Source organism: Aegilops tauschii, chromosome 5, assembly GCF_002575655.3.
Source record: "Aegilops tauschii subsp. strangulata cultivar AL8/78 chromosome 5, Aet v6.0, whole genome shotgun sequence".
In the NCBI taxonomy this organism is placed as follows: domain Eukaryota; kingdom Viridiplantae; phylum Streptophyta; class Magnoliopsida; order Poales; family Poaceae; genus Aegilops; species Aegilops tauschii.
Window position 1 is genome coordinate 402,708,326 of NC_053039.3, and position 9,639 is coordinate 402,717,964.

The window sequence follows — 9,639 nt, forward strand, 5'->3', positions numbered from 1 at the left end:
TCAAGACTACCGTCCTATAAACCAAGCTACCATTCAGAATAAATATCCTCTTCCTCGGATCAATGATCTGTATGATCAACTGGCGGGTTCATCAGTGTTCTCTAAGCTCGACTTGAGGTTGGGTTACCACCAGATCCGTGTTCGTGAAGAGGATATCCCAAAGACCGCCTTCGTGACTCGATATGGTTCATACGAGTACACCGTCACGTCTTTCGGTTTAACCAATGCTCCAGCCACCTTCTCTCGTCTGATGAACTATATATTCATGGATTACCTCGACAAGTTCGTCGTGGTTTATCTGGATGATATCCTGGTATTTTCCAAGAACGAAGAGGAACATGCTGAACATCTTCGTCTTGTGCTGGAAAAGCTACGAGAGCATCAACTATATGCCAAGTTCTCCAAATGTGAATTCTGGCTACCCGAAGTAACCTATCTTGGGCATGTCATCTCTAAGGATGGTATTGCCGTCAACCCTGAACGAGTCCAGGATATCCTTGATTGTACTCCTCCAAGAACGTTAAGCAAGTCAGAAGTTTTCTCGGTCTCGCCAGCTATTGCCGTCGATTCGTCGAGAACTTCTCCAAGATCGCCAGGCCTCTGACTAACCTGTTGCATAAGGGCGTCAAGTTCCAATGGATAGACAAATGTCAGGAAAGTTTCCAGGCACTCAAAGACAAGTTGACTTCTGCTCTAGTGCTTGCTCCACCTGATACTAAGAAGGACTTCATCATTTACTGCGACGCTTCCCGTCAAGGATTTGGCTGTGTCCTAATGCAAGACCGCAAAGTGATTGCTTATGCCTCTCGGCAATTGCGCCCTCACGAAGAGAACTACCCAGTTCATGACCTCGAACTTGCTGATGTCATTCATGCGCTGAAGCAGTGGCGACATTACCTTCTCGGTAATCATTGTGAGATCTTCACGGACCACCAAAGTCTGAAGTATCTGTTTACTCAGCCAGACCTGAACCTCCGTCAGCAGAGATGGATGGAGACTGTTGCAGACTTTGACTTGGGTATTTCCTATACACCAGGCAAGGCTAATGTAATGGTAGATGCCTGGAGCCACAAGTATTACTGCAACCACCTCCAGGTTCGCAAAGTTCAGCCCTCGCTTGTTGAAGAATTCAGAAAGCTGAACCTCCATATTGTTCCTCCGGGTGCACTCGCTCCCCCTCCTAAGGAGTTTCGCAAGATGAACCTCCATGTTGTTTCCCAGGGTTCCCTCAATACCCTGGCTGTCGAACCAGATCTCTTGGACTCCATCAAGAGAATACAGTGATATGACTCTGAAGCCCACAAGATTAAGCGCTACCTCGTAGAAGGAAAGCCCTCATTCTTCACTATTGCTGATGATGGCACTTTGTACTTCAAGGGCCGCCTAGTGGTGCCATGTGCAGAGAAAAACCTGGATATGACACAGGAGGTTATGAAAGAAGCTCATGATACGCCTTTGTCTATTCATCCCGGTAGTACAAAGATCTACCAAGATATTCGTCAAAGATTCTGGTGGTCTAATATGAAGCAAGACATTGCTCGTTATGTTGCCGAGTGTGACGTTTTCCGTTGTATCAAAGCAGAACATCAAAGGCTTGCTGGAACTCTGCAACCTTTCTCTATTCCTGAATGGAAATGGGACCATGTCGAGATGGACTTCGTCACTGGATTTCCCAAATCGCAGAAAGGTAATGATGCAATTCTTGTCGTCATTGACCGGCTTTCTAAGGTTGCACATTTTCTGGCAGTCAAAGAAACGATCACTGCTAGTCAGCTGGCAACGCTCTATATGTCCAGGATTGTTTCACTCCACGGTATTCCATTGGTTATCAGCTCAGACCGTGGCAGCTTATTCACTTCAAGATTCTGGGCAAGTTTCCAAGAAGCTATGGGAACTCATCTGTCATTCAGTACTGCGTTTCATCCTCAGTCGCAAGGGCAAGTTGAACATGTCAACCAAGTTCTCGAAGACATGCTTCGAGCTTGTGTTATTTCCTTCGGCAAGAAATGGGAGGAATCTCTCCCATATGCTGAGTTCTCTTATAATAATAGCTATCAAGCTAGTCTGAAGATGGCCCCCTTCGAAGTGTTATATGGACGAAAGTGTCGAACCCCTCTGAACTGGTCAGAAACTGGGGAACGTCCACTCTTTGGTCCGGATATTATCCAACATTCCGAAGAACAAGTCCGCATTATTCGTGAGAATCTCAAGACTGCTCAGTCACGTCAGAAGAGTCAGTACGACCGTAAACATAAAGACATGGTCTATCAACCCGGCGAAAAGGCTTATCTTCGAGTTACACCAATGAAGGGTGCTCACCGCTTCGGAATCAAGGGCAAGCTAGCTCCTCGCTATATTGGCCCATTCACTATTCTCGAAAGGCGTGGAAAAGTGGCATATCAACTTGAACTTCCGCCGAACCTTTCTTAGGTTCACGATGTGTTCCACGTGTCACAGCTCCGCCGATGCTTCAAGGACCCAATCCGAGCAGTGGATCATGAAGTGCTCGAATTGCAACAGGACCTCTCCTATAAAGAGCATCCGGTCCGCATTCTCGACCAGGCTGAACGCCGCACACGTCAGAAGGCGATCAAGTTCCTCAAAGTCCAGTGGTCGCACCATTCTGAAGATGAAGCCACCCGGGAACGCGAGGATCGCCTACGTGATGAATACCCCGCACTGTTTCCTTCTACCTCCTAAATCTCGGGATGAGATTTCTTGTAGTGGAGGAGATTTGTAACGCCCGGGTAATTAGGCTACAGTAAAACTCTCCTAATGATGCCATGTCATCTCTGTTTACTGTTGCTAAAGTCTCGTTAGTTCAAAACCCGTTCAAAAGTCAAATTCAAAATATGTCAAACAACAAAAGTTTTCAAAAGTTGAAACAAAAATGTTCGGGCAGTGCCAAAAATGGCATAGGTAATTATTGTGTAGAAGACACAATTTTATAAAATACTTAAATGCCCTAAATTAAATAAAACAGAAAAGGAAAAGAAAAGAAAATACAAAAGCAGAAGACAAAAGGAAAAAAAGAGAAAAGGACCCCCCTGGACCAGACGGCCCAGCTCGCAGCCAGGCCGGCCCACCTGGCCCATCCGGCTGACCCGGTCCATTCCCCCAGTCGCTCTCTCCCCTTCCCTGTTCCCTCGACCAGGGTCGAAACAGGGGCGTGTCCCCGCCGGACCCCCTCGCCGGCGTCAAGGACATGATGTGGCCGCCACGCCCTCGCCTCCTCGATCCCTTCTCCCACTCGCCCCCGCTCTCTCCCTCGGTCCCTGCGCCTTCCCCCTCAGATCCACCTCGCTCTCCCCCTCGTTCCCCACCATGTCCGAACGCCGCCATGGACCCGCCGCCGTGAATCGCGCGGCCACAGCCATCGCCTCGCCGCGCCTGCGTGTCCGTCATCGCCGCCATCGTCCTCCTCGTCGACCGGTGGCCGCAGCTGGAGCTCGGAGGTGCTGCTGCAACGCCCCCCTTCTTCCACATCTCCGGTCGCCGCCGTTCTTCACCAACTCCGGCGACGCCCCCTGCTGCAACTAAACCACCACGGGCCATCTTGCGTGCCGCACGGTGAGCTCCCCTGCCTCCTGCTCCTCCTCGTTAAGCCCCTCGCGCACCGTAGCTACCTCGTCGCCATTGCCGAGAGCCCTTCGTCGCGGATCGCCTCGCCGCCGTGGCCATGCTCTCCGTCATGCTCGCCTGAGCACGGCATCGTGTTCCTGGCGCGTCCAGGGACCGAACGCACCCGCGCACGCGCTTCCATATGGCCCCTATGCCCTAGCTCGTTGAGTGCCCGAACACGCTGCCGCCTGCGCTCATCGCCGGTGAGCCTCCGGTGACCAAATGGTCACGGGCCAGCGCCCGTTGCATTCGCCACCTGACGCATGTCTCTCCTGGCCTCTCAGTTCGCTCGCTAGCGTGCTGCGTCGCCGTTTCCTCTCGCGTCCGACTCCGGTCATCCGCCAATGAGCTCGCCGCGCTCAATTCCGGTCACCCCTGCCGCCACAACCACCAACGTTGGACGTGGCGCAGCCGTAGCTTTCGAACGCGCCCAAAAACTCCACGAACGGTGCCCTGTAGGTGTTTTTAGGCCACCTCCCGAGCCGCGCCTCCGCGTTTTGCCTCGCCGGCGTCGTTCCGGCACCGTCCGCTGACATGGCTAGGCGGGCCCACCCCTGGGTCACTGCCTGTGGGCCTAGGGGCCCCAACTGGCCACGTTGACCGAAGTCAACTGCGCTGATGTGGCAGCTACTGCCACTAACATGCAAGCCCGCGTCATTTAAAACATTGTTGTAAATAAATAAAATGCTAATTATTTCATTAATTAATTTATAATTAACTAAATAGTCACTGACTACTGGGCCCACCCACTAATTAACCCATTTAGTTAGTCTAAACCCCCTGTTAGTGTCCCACACAATGACATGTAGGTCCCACTGGACCCACCTGTCTGGTTTGACTGGTCAACCGACCAGTTGACCTGCTGACATCACTCTGATGTCATGCCTGCGTCATCATTCACTGTTCTGGATAATGTTGGATTTAAATAAATAATTAAAATCAGAAAATGATTAAATCTTTAGAAAATCATATAAAATAATCCGTAACTCGGATGAAAATACTTTCTACATGAAAGTTGCTCAGAACGACGAGGCGAATCCGGATACGCAGCCCGTTCGTCTGCCACACCTCCCTAACATATCGAACTCGCAACTTTCCCCCTCCGGTTCATCTGTCCGAAAACGCGAAACACCGGGAATACTTTCCCGGATGTTTCACCCCCTTCGCCGGTATTACCTACTACCGCGTTTGGGCACACCTAGCATCACGCTTTGTCATGTCATGCATCGTTATGCATCTGTTTGCATTGTATTCATTGTTTCTTCCCCCTCTTCTCTCCGGTAGACTACGAGACCGACGCCGCTGCTGGTGCCCCGACCGACTACGCTGTTGACGACCCCTCCTTCTTGCAGAGCAATCAGGCAAGCCCCCCTTGATCACCAGATATCGCCTATTCCTTCTCTCTACTGCTTGCATTAGAGTAGTGTAGCATGTTACTGCTTTCGGTTAATCCTATTCTCCTGCATAGCCTGACATTGTTGCTACAGTTGTTACCCTTACCTGCTATCATAAATGCTTAGTATAGGATGCTAGTGTTCCATCAGTGGCCCTTCACTCTTGTCCGTCTGCCATGCTATACTACTGGGTCGGGATCACTTCGGGAGGTGATCACGAGCATATGCTATATACTTTATACTGTTACATTACTTATGATACTGCTCGGAGATGGGGGCTGAAGGGGCAGGTGGCTCCATCCCGATAGAGGTGGGCCTGAGTTCCCGACGGCCCCCGACTGTTACTTTGTGGCGGAGCGACAGGGGAGGTTGAGACCACCTAGGAGAGAGGTGGGCCTGGCCCTGGTCGGTGTCTGCGGTTACATCAATTAAGACGCTTAACGAGATCTTGGTATTTGATCTGAGTCTGGCCATTTGGTCTATACACACTAACCAACTACGCGGGAATAGTTATGGGCACTCGACGTCGTGGTATCAGCCGAAGCCTTCGTGACGTCAGCGACTGAGCGGCGCCCGCCGGATTGGACTGGAACGCCTGCTAGGCTAGGTCTGCTTCCGGCTGCCCACGCAACTTGCAGGTGTGCAATGGGCAATGGGCCCAGACCCCTGCGCCATAGGATTTAGACCGACGTGCTGACCTCTCTGTTGTGCCTTGGTGGGGCTGCGACGTGTTGGCCTTCCGAGGCCGGGCATGACCCAGGAAAGTGTGTCCGGCCAAATGGGATCAAGCGTGTTGGGTTATGTGGTGCACCCCTGTAGGGAAGTTTATCTATTCAAATAGCCGCGTCCCTCGGAAAAAGGACGAACCGGAGTTGTACCTTGACCTTATGACAACTAGAATCGGATACTTAATAAAACACACCCTTCCAAGTGCCAGATATAACCCGGTGGTCGCTCTCACACAGGACAACGAGGGGAGGATCGCCGGGTAGGATTATGCTATGCGATGCTACTTGGTGAACTTACCATCTACTCTCTTCTACATGCTGCAAGATGGAGGTGGCCTTAAGCGTAGTCTTCGACAGGATTAGCTATCCCCCTCTTATTCTGGCATTCTGCAGTTCAGTCCACCGATATGGCCCTTTACACATATACCCATGCATATGTAGTGTAGATCCTTGCTTGCGAGTACTTTGGATGAGTACTCACGGTTGCTTTTCTCCCTCTTTCCCCCCTTTCCATTCTACCTGGTTGTCGCAACCAGATGCTGGAGCCTAGGAGCAAGACGCCACCATCGACGACGACTCCTACTACACCGGAAGTGCCTACTACTACGTGCAGCTCGCTGACGACGACCAAGAGTAGTTAGGAGGATCCCAGGCAAGAGGCCTGCGCCTCTTTCGATCTGTATCCCAGTTTGTGCTAGCCTTCTTAAGGTAAACTTGTTCAACTTATGTCTGTACTCAGATATTGTTGCTTCCGCTGACTCGTCTATGATCGAGCACTTGTATTCGAGCCCTCGAGGCCCCTGGCTTGTATTATGATGCTTGTATGACTTATTTTATTTTTAGAGTTGTGTTGTGATATCTTCCCGTGAGTCCCTGATCTTGATCGTACACATTTGCGTGTATGATTGAATCGGGGGCGTCACAAGCTCCTAAATCACACAAAGCAGTTTTGACATAATTTCTCTTGATGGAGCAAGGTATAGTTGGTATTCCTGGGTCTTCAAGTTTTTTAGGTACTTCGCCCTTAAAAGGATAATTAGCAAGCATGGTGGAGATTTCAGCTTCAGGTATCTTTCTCTTATTAGTGATGATGTCTTTCATGTATTTTGCATAAGGGGCAATCTTTAGAATATCAGTCAAACGAGTGCGTACAAAAACTGGCCTAAGCATTTCAGCAAAGCGTTCAAATTCTTCATCATATTTTTCTCAGTTGGTTTAGGTGGAAAGGGCATGGGTTTTTGAACCCAAGGTTCTCTTTCTTTACCATGTTTTCTAGCAACAAAGTCTCTTTTGTCATATCTTTTATTCTTAGGTTGTGGGTTATCAAGGTCAACAATCGGTTCTATCTCAACATCATTGTCTGGTTGGGAGTCTTCATGAACATCATCATTATATTTTTCATTATCAGTGGATGAATGTTCATTACAGATTGAGTTTCAACATCTGAGATAGACATCATTATTATCTTCAGGAGGTTTTTCTATTTCAGGTTCACTAGAGGTATGCAAAGTCCTATCATTTTTCTTTTTCTTCTTCTTTTTAGAAGGACTAAACTAGCTTGTTAATTAAAGATGGTTAAGTTTCCTGACCATAGACATGTGTTGTCATTTGATGAACGAGATCACATAATTAGGAGAATGATGTGATGGACAAGACCCATCCGTTAGCTTAGCATAATGATCGTTAAGTTTTATTGCTATTGCTTTCTTCATGTCATATACATATTCCTTCGACTATGAGATTATGCAACTCCAGGATACCGGAGGAATACCTTGTGTGCTATAAAACGTCACAACGTAACTGGGTGATTATAAAGATGCTCTACAGGTATCTCCGAAGGTGTTTGTTGGGTTGGCATAGATCAGGATTAGGATTTGTCACTCCGAGTATCGGAGAGCTATCTCAGGGCCCTCTCGGTAGTGCACATCATAATAAGCCTTGCAAGCAATGTGACTAATGAGTTAGTTACGGGATGATGTATTACGGAATGAGTAAAGAGACTTGCCAGTAACGAGATTGAACTAGGTATGAAGATACCGACAATCAAATATCGGGCAAGTAACATACCGATGACAAAGGGAATAATGTATATTGTCATTCCGGTACGACCGATAAAGATCTTCGTAGAATATGTTTGAACCAATATGAGCATCCAGGTTCCGTTGTTGGTTATTGACCGGAGAGGTGTCTCGGTCATGTCTACAAAGTTCTCGAACCCGTAGGGTCCGCACGCTTAACGTTCGATGACGATTTTGTATTATATGAGTTATGTGATTTGGTGACCGAATGATGTTTGGATTCCCGGATGAGATCACGGACATGACGAGGAGTCTTGAAATGGTCGAGAGGTAAAGATTCATATATAGGACGATAGTATTCGGACACCGAAAGTGTTCCGGGGGTACGGGGTACGTATCGGGTCATCGGAAGGGGTTCTGGGCATCCCCCGGCAACTACATGGGCCGAATGGGCCAAGAAGGGGACAGACCAGCCCCTAGGGGGCTGGTGCGCCCCATGTAGGCCGAAATAGGGGAGAAGGAAAGAGGAGAAGAGGGAAAGGAAGGGGAGGGATTCAGCCTCCCCCTTCCTTCTCTCCTCCCTCCTCCTTCCTTCCCCCTCCGGATGAATATGGATGGAAGGGGGGAGGCCGAATTGGGAGGCGCCCAAGTAGGATTCCTCCTACTTGGGGCGCCCCCTTGGCTGCCACTCCTCCCCTCCAACCTATATATATGAGGGGGGCACCGCTAGAACACACAACATTTATTCCTAGCCGTGTGCGGCGCCCCCTCCACAGTTTATGCCTCCGGTCATATTCACGTAGTGCTTAGGCGAAGCCCTGCGCGGATCACTTCACCATCACCGTCACCACGCCGTCGTGCTGACTGAACTCTCCCTCGACACTTTGCTGGATCAAGAGTTCAAGGGACGTCATCGAGCTGAACGTGCGCAGAACTCGGAGGTGCCGTACGTTCGGTGCTTGATCGGTCAGAACGAGAAGAAGTTCGACTACATCAACACGTTGTAAATGCTTCCGCTTTCGGTCTACGAGGGTGAAGGAAATATGCCCTAGAGGCAATAATAAAGTTATTATTTATTTCCTTATTTCATGATAAATGTTTATTATTCATGCTAGAATTGTATTAACCGGAAACTTAGTACATGTGTGAATACATAGACAAACAGAGTGTCACTAGTATGCCTCTACTTTGACTAGCTCGTTAATAAAAGATGGTTAAGTTTCCTAGCTATAGACATGTGTTGTCATTTGATGAACGGGATCACATCATTAGAGAATGATGTGATTGACTTGACCCGTTCCGTTAGCTTAGCACTATGATCGTTTAGTTTGTTGTTATTACTTTCTTCATAACTTATACATGTTCCAATGACTATGAGATTATGCAACTCCCGAATACCGGAGGAACACTTTGTGTGCTACCAAACGTCACAACATAACTGGGTGATCATAAAGGTGCTCTACAGGTGTCTCCGATGGTACTTGTTGAGTTGGCATAGATCGGGATTAGGATTTGTCACTCCGATTGTCGGAGAGGTATCTCTGGGCCCTCTCGGTAATGTACATCACTATAAGCCTTGCAAGCAATGTGACTAATGAGTTAGTTCCGGGATGATGTATTACGGAATGAGTAAAGAGACTTGCCGGTAACGAGATTGAACTAGGTATGGAGATACCGACGATCGAATCTCAGGCAAGTAACATACCGATGACAAAGGGAACAACGTATGTTGTTATGCGGTTTGACCGATAAAGATATTCGTAGAATCTGTAGGAGACAATATGAGCATCCAGGTTCTACTATTGGTTATTGGCCGGAGATGAGTCTCGGTCATGTCTACATAGTTCTCGAACCCGTAGGGTCTGCACGCTTAACGTT